The sequence below is a fragment of the Phyllobates terribilis genome, unplaced genomic scaffold (genome assembly GCF_046119375.1).
Source record: "Phyllobates terribilis strain yellow unplaced genomic scaffold, ASM4611937v1 Scaffold_9__5_contigs__length_417890890, whole genome shotgun sequence".
Taxonomy (NCBI): domain Eukaryota; kingdom Metazoa; phylum Chordata; class Amphibia; order Anura; family Dendrobatidae; genus Phyllobates; species Phyllobates terribilis.
The window spans coordinates 113981002-113995176 of record NW_027362769.1 but is presented as its reverse complement, the minus strand read 5'-3'; the positions used below and the strand labels follow the sequence as shown (position 1 = coordinate 113995176).

At 41.1% G+C, this 14175-nt stretch overlaps 1 long non-coding RNA gene across 1 annotated transcript in view; it reads right to left on the bottom strand.

Moving 5' to 3' along the window:
- Positions 1 to 583: 583 nt before the first annotated feature.
- LOC141160872 (uncharacterized) overlaps positions 584 to 14175 on the bottom strand; it is a 50840-nt gene continuing 37248 nt past the window's right edge. Inside the window, exons 3-4 of the long non-coding RNA XR_012250554.1 lie at positions 1902 to 2016; positions 584 to 1168 (exon numbers count right to left, since the gene is read on the bottom strand). This is a non-coding gene — a long non-coding RNA (uncharacterized lncRNA). The remainder of the gene's footprint in view (positions 1169 to 1901; positions 2017 to 14175) is intronic.

The following is a 14175-nucleotide window of genomic DNA, read 5'->3' as shown; positions in this document are numbered from 1 at the left end:
CCACTAGGGGGTGCTATCAGCATAATATATACCTGCTGGTGCACTGTGCTCCCCCTAGTGGCTGCAGGAAAGCAGAATTGTATGATTAGGTCACACAGGACACAGCTGCCAGTATTATTTATTTAGGTGATTTTTTGCCTCTGTTGTAAGTGGGATTAGTATTCTGGCACTGATAATGGGGGTTAGACTTTATGTGCTATTAATGAGGACAATTTGGATGTCATTTTTTGGGAATTATCTGTACTTATGGGCATGAAGAACGTAGACATACATGGATGCCATGCATTGTTATTTACAGGGCACAGTACAATCCAGTGCACCATTTGTTTTGCATGTGGCGTTACCGATACTGAGGCCTCTGCTATGAGGAGACTGTAGAAGCAGCCAGTGAAAGCTATGCTCCATGTGGTCTATTGCCTACATGTATGAGTTTAATGGGGGTCCGATACCAGGGGGATGTTCACTATGAATATGTGGGGAAAGCTGTGCTGTTTGTGTCTTTATCAGATCTGTGACTAAATCTTTTTTGATTCACAGCTTTTACTATGAATTCTACAGCAGAGGATAGATACAGGACGGCACTGAGCCGCAGATCTCTGGGGGTCAGCAGCTTTATTATATCCGGACCCTCGTCTGTCCTATTCTCCATCCCTGATGAATGAATTAGACACTCATCGTATTCTGTTTTCTTTAGGACGTCTACCTCCTCCAGGAATGTGTCTTTGGACCTGGATATTTCTCATGTGAGATTATTTTTTAAATAAAAAGAATTTCCAGATAATCTGAAAATATTGTGTCATTCCTTTAATCCAGCATTTGATAATCCAGAACATCTATTAGTTCAGTGTAGAATTGCAAAACAATGTAGACTTAGCAGAAAGTCAGTTAGAAAATAGTTTTCAATAGTAAATCATTTGCTTTCTATGCCGGGAATAATTCAGAATCCAGGAGGTCACGTTGATGTTGGATTAAACAAATTTACCTGTAATTTACAGATTTGATGCCTCTGGACATTGTATGATTGATCCTATTATCTGCTTGTGTTTTCTTTATAGCTTGTCCCAGAACAAAAGAAGAAAGAGATCAACAACTTCTGATTTACTGCACCAGATTCCTGCCGTCGCCGATCTTCAACATGGAGGTCGCTGATCACACCGCAGATTATGTTCTGTCCATAGATGTAAAGGAACGTTTCAATAGACAATTGACTGAATCTATTCTTTTCTTAGCGCCTCATGCCGACCAACCGTGAAGCTCAGAAGAAATATCTGCCATTTCCTTTGGATGAAGAAAAACCTGAGCCAACATCAATGATGCCAGAGGAGCCGAAAGAAGAGGAGATGAAAGAGGCAATGAAGTATTGGGAGGTAGAAGAAATGGAAGTAGATGAGGCAGAAGACACCAAGAGGAAAGAAGAAGATAATGCAGAAGACACCAAGAGGAAAGAAGAAGCTAAGGCAGAAGACACCAAGGGGAAAAAGGAAGATAAGGCAGAAGACACCAAGGGGAAAAAGGAAGATAAGGCAGAAGACACCAAGGGGAAAAAAGAAGATAAGGCAGAAAACACCAAGGCGAAAGAAGAAGATAAGGCAGAAGACACCAAGGCGAAAGAAGAAGATAAGGCAGAAGACACCAAGGGGAAAAAAGAAGATAAGGCAGAAGACACCAAGGGGAAAAAAGAAGATAAGGCAGAAGACACCAAGGGGAAAAAAGAAGATAAGGCAGAAGATACCAAGGGGAAAAAAGAAGATAAGGATGGAGACACCAAGGGGAAAAAAGATGAGAAAAAATCAGAAGCAAAAGAAGAAAAGAAGAGCAACTGGGCCAGAAGAGTTGAGAACCAACCGGCAGGAAGACACAAGATAAGCCATCGGTCCATCCTCAAATACATCAATACCAACCTCAGAGGAAGGAGGAACATCATCTGGACTATCCTCCTCAAATCAATGAGACGCTGATGGACTCTATGGAACCAACATTCCAGCTGTATTAACATCGACAGCTTCAAATCTAATACTAATAAAAAGAATAGACAAAGTAGTAATTATTAGATTAAAAGGCTTAAAAATGTAGTAAAACCATTATAAAGACTTTATAATATTAGGAGCAGTAATAGAGTATGTGATATTATAATAATAGCAGTAACTATAAGATTAATTGTATAATAATGGTAGAGACATAAAAATAACATCAGCAGGTTTGATCCAGGGTTCTAGGACTGATCGCCTTTTCTCGGGGTCAAGAAGGAATTTTTCCCCTGAGACACCAATTGGCTTTATGTGTCCAGGGGTTTTTGCCTTCTTCTGGATCAACAGCTTTAGGAATAAGGACCTAGGTATTAGTAAGATTATAGTAGCATTAGCACTAGTGGAATAGTAGTATAATATAGTATAAAGTGTAATATTAGTGGTCATAAAACAGCAATAATTTCACTAGTAAAGTAATAATAAAATTATACTATAATATTAAAAATAAAATATTAATAATATTTCTTAACGTTTGAATAGGTATTAGGAAATTTGATCCAGGGTTCTAGGACTGATCGCCTTTTCCCGGGGTCAAGAAGGAATTTTTCCTCTGAGACACCAATTGGCTAAATGTGTCTGGGGTTTTTTGCCTTCTTCTGGATCAACATCTTTAGGAATTAGGATTGATATTTTAGTAAAATAACTATACAAATGTTAGCAACAATGGTAATAATAAAATAGCAATAATCTAAAGATATCTAAAATAAAATATTAAGAGTAGAATATTAATAATATAATAGTAATAATATCAGTAAAATAGCAGGAAACTAAAAATAACATAAATAATTGTGATAATGAAAAAACAACTGTAAGGTAATGATTATGATAATTAGTACTTAATTAATAGTTATTAGGCTTTTTGATCCAGGGTTCTAGGACTGATCGCCTTTTCCCGGGGTCAAGAAGGAATTTTTCCCCTGTGACATAAATTGGCCAAATGTGTCTAGGTTTTTTTTTGCCTTCTTCTGGATCAATAGCATTATGAGTAGGATCTATTTAATAGTAAATAGAGAAATAATAGAAATATTAGTCATAATAATCATAATATTAGTAACAGTAAGTTAAAAATAGAAATAAATATAAAAAAATAGTGATAGTAATAAAATAGCAATATAAATTATAATAGTATAGAATTATTAGAAATAGTAAAATAATAGGTTAGTACATTATTAGGCATCAGCAAGTTTGATCCAAGGTTCTAGGACTGATCGCCTTTTCCCGGGATCAAGAAGGAATTTTTCCCCTTGACACAAATTGGCTTAATGTGTACAGGGGTTTTTGCCTTCTTCTGGATCAATAGCTTTAATCTTAAGGATCCCATAGTACTAGTGTAATAATAGCAATAATAAGTATAACATTATTGTAATATTAATGAATAGATTGTGAGGATAGTAATGAGAATAATATAAATACAATAAATAGGTTAATTTGTTAGTGTAGGGCCCCATCTGATGAGGTCGCCTTGTAGTTGGCAGATGGGCTTGCACAATTTGATCAAAATGTGCACTAAGAACCTCAAATTTATATGTTTAATAAGGAAGTAATAAAATACACAATATTATATATATAACTTTGTGTCGCCTCATTTAATTTCCTGTAATAAAGAAAATCAGAAAATCCAGCACATTTGCAGACATTTGTATCTCTGTGTCGTAATCGTGGTAAGGTAAAAATCACACTGCGACACCATAAGAAATTGTTAGATTCTATCTTGCAATGAGGCGCACAATGTAAACGTCACCTGACACATGCCGCCATGTAACCCGAGCATAACATGTATTACTGGTGGCCAATCAAAAATTTTACATATAGATTATACCAAGAAGGTTTGTGCTGAAGTAAACATATATACCCTCTAAAAACAGTACTTTTATTGTTATACTATTTAAAACACACCTATGCCTGTGTATATAAAATACAGAATATTTCTATAATTGTCAGAAATTCAATAATGGCACATCTCCCTGAGGAGGATAATTGCTCCAAAATACAAGGACTTATATAGCCCTAATATGCTTCTAATATGATCCTGCCTGAGGCGGAGGTTGGCACCCTAATAACGCTTTTTGGCGCCCCCGCTCACCGGCGGCTGTCCCTACCTGTCCCTGTTACACCCTACGGGGTGAACTAAACATGATATAGAAAGGTGACTGCCTAATCTAATACATAGATATTCCTAGTATACAAATGATAAAAAATACATAGATAAAGATCAATTGATAGACTTATCTTTCATTCAAAGTATTCCTCGAAGCGTTTCCCCCATCATTAGGTTCATCAGGAGGCCGATACCGGGATTCTATGTCATGGAATGATAAAGCTGCATGATGTATATTGCAGGAGGCTGATGGCTGACACAGATGGAGTTTCAGAGACCAGGTTTAAATATCCCCCTGATTGATGTGTGGATAGAGAAACATACACCCCCATAGAAAGGAGTCCTACGCTCTATCATAGGCTTCCCTGTCCCACTAGCGCTACCGCGCATGTCTGACAGTTATACCTAAGAGGACCGCGATGAGGATAAATGCGCAGGCGCCCTGACGTCAGAGGGGAGGATACAAGACGTCTGCACGTTATGGTGAATCATGGCTTGTACTGGCTGCGTACCCGTAAATGATGCGTGCCCTCCACCGTGGAGCGCACAGGGGAGCGCATGGGCGTCATCAGCGTCTGAGTAGCTCTTCACCCAAATGGCATCTGTGTAATATACGGTTTACCTTTTTCCATTCCCGGAAATGACATCAGCGTTCCAGCCTGGAGCTCATATGGGGATTGAACAAAGTGTCCCATGGTACAGATAAATAAATCCAATAGCCCCCATTACTTAAATGAGCCCAGCCATTGACATTATGATAGACATGTCTTAATTGATTGAATAATATCAGAATGAATATATGATTTTTATATATATATACACATAAATGAATATATGACTTCTATATATATATACAGGACCAACAAAAAGGTGGCCAAGGCTGCAATCACTCAATTTAAATGTATAACATTTTCACATGGATTAAAGTAGTGGGGAATGGTGGGATATTACTGGTAATAATAGGAACCTAAATGAACATTGTTGAGTTTAGCAGGGGTATATAACCCAATTCAATGAGGACCATAGCTAGGAAGGGAAGGGGAAGGGGGTGTAGAAGGGAAAAAATGCCATATAAAAAAGATTATAAATGACACACATGTGCCCATGATAAATGTGCGGTATATGGTCTAAGCATAATGATGCCATAATAGCAATGTATGTTTGAGCTGGATAATACCCACATATAATTCCCAAAATAGGGGACCACCAATAAGGTGGTAATTTTGAAGCAAAGCAGAATTCAGGTAAAAAAACACCATATAGTGGAAGTAGGAGGAGGGCCCAGATCAGATAGACAACAGAAGGGGCAGGGAGGGAGACCACAAGGGGTAGGTTTATAGAAAACATGTATAGGATAGTTGTTCATTTAGTCCCTTTGGAGATAGGGATTGTATTCTAAAGATCCATTCGGATTCTTTCAGAAGGATCATTCTATCCAAGTCGCCCCCCTTAGCTTTAGGTCTAATCAGCTCGATCATACAAAACTATATTTCCTTTAGACGACCTCCATGGGTTCCATGGATATGTCATGCAATTGGGGTATCACGCTTATTTCTAATGTCACCCAAGTGTTCTCCCACTCTCCTTCTTAGCTCCCTCGTGGTCTTCCCCACATAGTCTAGTGGACAGGTGCAGGTGGCCTTATATACCACCCCAGATGTTTTACAATTGCCAAAGTCTCTCAGTGAAAATACTTTGCCCGTAGAGGCACTCTCAAAGGTTTTGCATGTCTTCATCCAACCACAGTAGGAGCAATTACCGGACCGGTAAGAGCCACAGGGTTTCCTATCCAGCCAGGTCCCTGATTTTGTCGTTCTCTGGTAGAGACTATGTACAAGGCGGTCACCAATCGACATCCCTCTTCTATAGGTGAGGCTTGGAGAGGGTGGAACCAAGCCCCTAAGATTTGGGTCTGCCATCAATATACCACAATGCCTCTTCAGAACCTGGTAAACTTGTTGGGATTTGTTGTCAAAGATGCCAACAATCCTAGATATTTCAGTTTCTCCCTCTCTATTCTTGTTGGTCAAGAGGGACCATCTATCAGTCCTACTTGCATTGATGTAGGATTTATCAAAGATCTGACATGGATACCCCCTATCACGAAATCTCTGGTAGAGATTGTCCGCTTGTTCTTTAAAGGTCCCAAAATTGGAACACTTCCTTCTCTTCCGAAGGAACTGGCCTTTCGGAACACCCTTCCTTAACATTACTGGGTGGTGGCTCTCCCATTTTAAAAAGCTGTTCGTTGCGGAGAGTTTTCTGTATGTACAGTACTCGTACTGATGGAGCCGTCCCTTTCTTTTTTAATCATCAAGTCTAGAAATGCAATGTTATATTTCTGGCATTCAAAGGTAAATTTGAGACCCAATGTATTTTTATTAATAGTCTCCATGAACAGCCCAAAATCAGTCTCTGAGCCAGACCAAAACACCAGGATGTCATTGATGTATCTGGCCCAGAGGCCTATACATGGGTGCCACCATTGGTCCTCCTCTCCAAAAATGACTGTTTCCTCCCACCAGCCCAGTAGCAGATTGGCATATGTGGGGGCACAGGGGCTCCCTATTGCAGTGCCCCTGAGCTGGTGGAAGTACTTACCGTCAAACAAAAAATAGTTGTGAGTCAATACAGAGAGTAACAATTCCTGAACAAATTTATTGTGATTGGAACATTCAGTTGCTCTTGTTTTTAGAAAATGCCTCACAGCCGTGATCCCCACATCGGGAGGGATACTACTATATAGTGCCTCCACATCGATGGAGGCCAAGATAGTATTTTTTTCTATAGAGATCCCCTCCAATTGATTTAATAAATGTAGAGTATCATGGGTATAGGACGGTAGAGAGATGACAAACGGACGCAGAACTTGATCGATATAGATACCAGCGTTTTGTGACAGTCGATGCCAGCGACTATAGGGCGGCCCCTAAAGGGATTTAATCCCTTATGTACTTTCGACAAGGCATAGAAGTTGGTATTGTTTGTAGGTTGGGTGCGAGGAATTTATATTCATTGTTAGACAATAGACCTTTATCCCTCCCATCATCTAGGATCCCCATTAGAGTCTTAGTGTAAATTTCAGTCGGATTGCCTGATAGAATTTCATACGTATCACCATCGCTCAATAATGCCCAGCACATTGTCAGATATTTTTTGTGATCAAGGAGGACTAAATTCCCCCCTTTGTCCGAGGTGAGCAGCCGGTGAGCGGGGGCGCCAAAAAGCATTATTAGGTTGCCAACATGCGCCTCAGGCAGGATCATATTAGAAGCATATTAAGGCTATATACAGTAAGTCCTTGTATCTTGGAGCAATTATCCTCCTCAGGGAGATGTGCCATTATTGAATTTCTGACAATTATAGAAATATTCTGTATTTTATATACACGGGCACAGGTGTGTTTTAAATAGTATAAAAATAAAAGTATTATTTTTAGAGGATATATATGTTTACTGGTTGCCAATCAATCAGTAATGGTGAGCTATGGAAATGATTAGTGCAATTGCACTCATCTGCACATTTTGTTATGATAGCTTCCCTTTAAAGAGTAACATTTATTTATTTATTTATTTCAGAAATCAATAGTACACATGAAAATAAGAAGCTTTGTAATATATTTTATTAGAGAGATCCGCTTCGCATTGCTCCCGGACTGATCATTCATTCTCAAAATCATGAATTCTTGGGTAAAATCTGTCTTCCGCGAACACAGATTTTCTCATTACTGAGATAGGAGACAAGTAGGTGGTGCCGCCATGCAGAAGGCGCCGCCCTAAGCACTCGCCCTCCTAATTGTGAATACAGCTCTGCATACACATTAGACTGTCGGTGGAAGCTGTTGATATCTCTGAGTTCAGCTAACTTCGTCTAATATGCATGGGTGCCAGGGGCATAACTACCGCGGTCGCAGAGGTCGCCACAGCAACCAGGCCCAGCGGGTGAGGGGCCTGCCGACGCTAGCAAATACTTCGGCTAGATGTGCGTCATCGGACACACATTCAGCTGAAGTGTATTGCGGCACAGAGACCAGTTGGGTCCGGGCGAGGCAATATACGCTGGCAGCCAATCAGATGCCAGCAGCTGATGTCAGCGTGAATGTGACTGGGGGTGCATGGCAGTGACATCATGCGCTCACGTCACTTGCTTGTTCAAGTCAGCTGCCGTCTTCAAAAGAAGACACTGTGCGGGGGGCGAGCAGAGGGAAGGTGAGTATAATGGCTAATTTTTTTCTATACATTAAAGAACAGTGGCAGAACAAGGGATATATACTATATGGGGGATATGTATACCAGGATGGGGCCCAGGATAAGGGAAATATACCAGGATGGGGGAAATATATATCAGGATGGGGCCAGGGTGAGAGACATATATCAGGATGGGGGATATATATACCAGGATGGGGCCCAGGATAAGAGACATATATACCAGGATGGGGGATATATATATCAGCATGGGGTCCAGGAAAAGGGACATATATACCAAGGTGGAGGATATGTATACCAGGATGGGGTCCAGGATAAGGGACATATACCAGGATGGAAGAAATATACATAAGGATGGAGCCAGGGTGAGGGACATATACCAGGATGGGGGATATATATACCAGGATGGGGCCAGGATGAGGGACATATATCAGGATGAAGGATATATATACCAGGATGGGGCTCAAGATAAGGGACATATATGCCAGGATGGGGCCCAGCATAAGGGACATATATACCAGGATGGGGGATATATACAGTATACCAGGATGGGGCCCAGGATAAGAGAAATATATACCAGGACGGGGGTATATATACCAGGATGGGGCCCACGATAAGGGACATATATACCACGATGGGGGACATATATACCAGGATGGGGATATACATACCAGGATGGGGCCCAGGAGGAAGGACATATATGCCAGGATGGAGGAAATGTATAATATATATATATATATATATATATATATATATATGTATATATACACAGTACAGACCAAAAGTTTGGACACACCTCATTTAAAGATTTTTCTGTATTTTCATGACTTTGAAAATTGTCCATTCACACTGAAGGCATCAAAACTATGAATTAACACATGTGGAATTATATACTTAACAAAAAAGTGTGAAACAACTGAAAATATGTATTATATTCTAGGTTCTTCGAAGTAGCCACCTTTTGCTTTGATGACTGCTTTGCACACTCTTGGCATTCTCTTGATGAGCTTCAAGAGGTAGTCACCGGAAATGGTCTTCCAACAATCTTGAAGGAGTTCCCAGAGATGCTTAGCACTTGTTGGTCCTTTTGCCTTCACTTTGCGTTCCAGCTCACCCCAAACCATCTCGATTGGGTTCAGGTCTGGTGACTGTGGAGGCCAGGTCATCTGGCGTAGCACCCCATCACTCTCCTTCTTGGTCAAATAGCCCTTACAAAGCCTGGAGGTGTGCTTGGGGTCATTGTCCTGTTGAAAAATAAATCATGGTCCAACTAAACGCAAACCGGATGGAATAGCATGCCGCTGCAAGATGCTGTGGTAGCCATGCTGGTTCAGTATGCCTTCAATTTTGAATAAATCCCCAACAGTGTCACCAGCAAAGCACCCCCACACCATCACACCTCCTCCTCCATGCTTCACGGTGGGAACCAGGCATGTAGAGTCCATCCGTTCACCTTTTCTGCGTCGCACAAAGACACGGTGGTTGGAACCAAAGATCTCAAATTTGGACTCATCAGACCAAAGCACAGATTTCCACTGGTCTAATGTCCATTCCTTGGGTTCATTAGCCCAAAAAAAGTCTCTTCTGCTTGTTGCCTGTCCTTAGCAGTGGTTTCCTAGCAGCTATTTTACCATCAAGGTCTGCTGCACAAAGTCTCCTCTTAACAGTTGTTGAAGAGATGTGTCTGCTGCTAGAACTCTGTGTGGCATTGACCTGGTCTCTAATCTGAGCTGCTGTTAACCTGCGATTTCTGAGGCTGGTGACTCGGATAAACTTATCCTCAGAAGCAGAGGTGACTCTTGGTCTTCCTTTCCAGGGGCGGTCCTCATGTGAGCCAGTTTCTTTGCAGCGCTTGATTGTTTTTGCAACTGCCCTTGGGGACACTTTCAAAGTTTGCCCAATTTTTCGGACTGACTGACCTTCATTTCTTAAAGTAATGATGGCCACTCGTTCTTCTTTACTTAGAATTTGTATTATGGCAAGAAAAAAGCAGCGAACAGTCTATTCAGTAGGACTATCAGCTGTGTATCCACCTGACTTCTGCACAACACAACTAATGGTCCCAACCTCATTTATAAGGCAAGAAATCCCACTTATTAAACCTGACAGGGCACACCTGTGAAGTGAAGACCATTTCTGGTGACTAGAGTGCCAAGAGTGTGCAAAGCAGTCATCAAAGCAAAAGGTGGCTACTTTGAAGAAACGAGAATATAAGACATATTTTCAGTTATTGGAAGCAGAGATTTAAGTAATTCAACAAGGTCTTGACTAGGGTGTCTACCCCTATATTGACCTTTTCTATTGAAGCCCCCCCCCCAAGGCCAGATCTGGACCATAAGACACCCGTCTAGTGTCAATGATCTTCTGATGGCTCAACATCTATTATGTTATCAAGTGTAAATTGAGCATCCCAGAATGGTAAAGGGTTTCCATAAACCAGCTGGAATATTTAGTACTTTATTAGAATCCAACTAACTTCCATTTCTCTTCTTTTCCTGTGTTTTCCAGTGTTTTTTAAGGTGTAACGTAAGTTCTCCTAATAAATGTATTGAAGCCGAAACAGACACCTATAGTTCGGGATTCCTATCTTGGGGAATTTCTGATTACTGTATCCTAGCCACGTACTAAGAGCTGATACAACTAGAACAGGTAAAAAAAGAGATCGGACTGATTTCATATAAGAAAAAGTCACCATCCACCATTCATGTAGGGATGATAGGATTTATCCTATTCTCTATAATGGCATCAATCTACAACTTAAGTGGATGCTAATAATATAATCCAACCATGAAGATTGTTAATTGAAAACAGTTCAAATGCAAAATAGATTAGATATTTGAGCAAAAGAAAAAAAACAAAAATGCCAATTGATAACCATCACCTTATTCACCATTTTTTATTTTTTTTTATTATTATTTATTTCTTCTCTAAGGAAGCAACCCAATCAGAAAGATATAGAGCTCATGTGGTATTGGTCAAATCTAAGATGGTCTTAAACCAAAATATTAGGATCCCAAACCGTCAACCATGTACCTGTGCTTGAGAGATAATCAGAACGGTCTTACCTCAGTTCGAAGGTATTTGTCTTATCTAGTGAAGATATTCCTCCTGCTCCACAGGAGTCTCATAGTTAAGGAGACATTTTAACTCATCCATCGATTCCTCCCCTTATAGATTACAGAGTTGCCGTTTCATCACTCCAAAAGCATATTAACTGGATATTTAACCAACTCTCTACTTGGTTGAATCTACCTGTTTCAATCTCAAAATACTTATTGGTATAATGGCTCCACCGACTTAATTTCTTGTGAGTCCATTTTCCAACTCCAACTGGGATGATAACACTGGTTTTGAAATATTTTTACCAGATCCAGTATAATAATGTCTGTCGTGCCACGCCATTTATTAGTAGGATAGATTGGGATATTGATGGTTTATCAGACCCATACCGGTGAGTCCAACTCATACCTCCATTAGGAGGGCAGACCGGTATAATGCAGCTCCACTTGGCACATTAAAGTTCATTTTACCACTTCATACCATCCATGAGGGAAGATTTGGGGTAATTGGTGGTTTATCCATTTTTTAATCTTCCTGTAACGGCCTTCAGAGTGCCTTGGGGATACACCGCGCCAGACTAGGCCGTGTTCCCTCTCCGGAATGTCCTTAGAGATATTTCTACCCTGGGGATACACTGCGCCATTCCAGGCCGTGTCCCCTGTCTGGAGATGCTGTACCAGCTTTGGTCTCCAGGGATACACTGCACCACACCCATCCGTGTTCCCTCTCTGGAATGTCCTTAGGGATATTTTTACCCCGGGGATGCACTGAGCCAGACTAGGCCGTGTCCCCTGTTCGGAGATGCTGAACCGGCTTTAGTCCCCGGGGATACACTGTGTCATACCAGGCCGTGTTCCCCTCGTCAGAAGTGATGGCTGCTGTTCCGTTGCTCCTAATCCTCCAGGAGGGTGAACTGAACTGCCTTAGCAGTCCATCTTATGGCATAAGACTGGGAGGATCGACTGAACTTATTCCGGTTTTGTTCAGCCTAGCCATGCCTAAGCTACCAAAACCCTAGAAGGATAACCTGGAACCAATTTAGATGCCAACCAGTCCAAGTTATGACTCCAGCCCTGAAAACTGGACTTACACAACCTTGACCAATTCCAACAAGAAGGATAACTGGGATCTAGTTGTTAAATGCAGACCAGTCCAATAAGCTATCCAAGTAAAATGGATTGACTAGAAATCTGTTGGACTCACCAGCTACCTCAGGGCTGTAATTTATTAAGGCCCCTCCTTGTTGTTTAGTAGAATCACCACAGACTGACAGCATCATCCGAAAGCAATCCTTATCAATATCAGCAGGATTGCTAGTAAAGGGTAGTGAAGTTTTGAGACAGTAGTGAAAACAGACCTACAAACCCCAAGTCAACTGGCTAACCGGGCAAAAGGCACGGCCCCCAAAGTTGTAAATACCACTGAAAGTCACACTACAACGAAGGCCCCATCAAGTCATGCTGTGAGGCAGAGGAAAAGCAAATCCCGGCACTCACGTGTTGGTGGTTATTTCGTTTATTCCACAATTCAAAAAACGTTTCAGCCTGACCAAGGCTTTTTTCAATTGTGGTTAACCCATTACTTGCCAAATTAGCAATTTTCATTTTTTGTTTTTTTGGACCTAATTGGACCTAATTAGAAAATCTTAGTTGCTAGAAGCATAAAATTAGGCGTCCCAAAAAAGGACATTGGTGGATAATGGGTTAAATGCATTTAGTCAAAATATATATAGACAAATCCACGAAAATGACACAATTCTCATTAACATAAAAAAGAAGACCAACAAACAATATATATATCAAAGCTATACAAAAATTTATAAAAATAATAAACATAATTTCCAAAACATCATCCACAAGTAAATTTATATATCAAAATAATTCCTAACCAAATATAAATATATAAATTTCCAAATATGAATTCCATTTGTGAGGCAGAGACAGCCAAAGAAAATCCTAGACCTAAGGTGACAGGTTATTCCACAACTATGAAGTGACTCGAAAATCTTCAGGCAGGCCAAAACACCAGATATGAGGTGGCATCCATAACAGATGAGGTCATACCCTAGGCGACCAGCCCCACACATGACATGAGGCCCTCCCCGTGTCGGCAGGCCCAACACACAAGACCTGAGGCCAGACATGAGACGACAGGCCACACACTCAAGATATGAGGCAGCAGGCTCAATACACAAGCCATGAGGTGGCAGCCATGAAGCAACAGGTTCGATACACAAGCCATGAGGCGGCAGCCATGAGGCAACAGGTTCGATACACAAGCCATGAGGCGGCAGCCATGAGGCAACAGGTTCGATACACAAGCCATGAGGTGGCAGCCATGAAGCAACAGGTTCGATACACAAGCCATGAGGCGGCAGCCATGAGGCAACAGGTTCGATACACAAGCCATGAGGCGGCAGCCATGAGGCAACAGGTTTGATACACAAGCTATGAGGCAACAGGTTTGATACACAAGCCATGAGGAAACAGGTTCGATACACAAGTCATGAGGCGGCAGCCATGAGGCAGCAGTTTCGATACACAAGCCATGAGGCGGCAGCCATGAGGCAACAGGTTCAATACACAAGACATGAGGCGACAAGTTATTAAGAATCGACCACAGGATCTGTTAACAAGACAAATTCCTTAGCCAACTAAGCCACAGCTTAACTGAAAAACACCAGGACACCAAGAAATGTGAGAATCACTAGGCCCCAGGGCTACTGAAAAACAATGCCCTAGGCCAGACACCAAACATAGGTAAGTCTTGAAGAATTAAATGTATA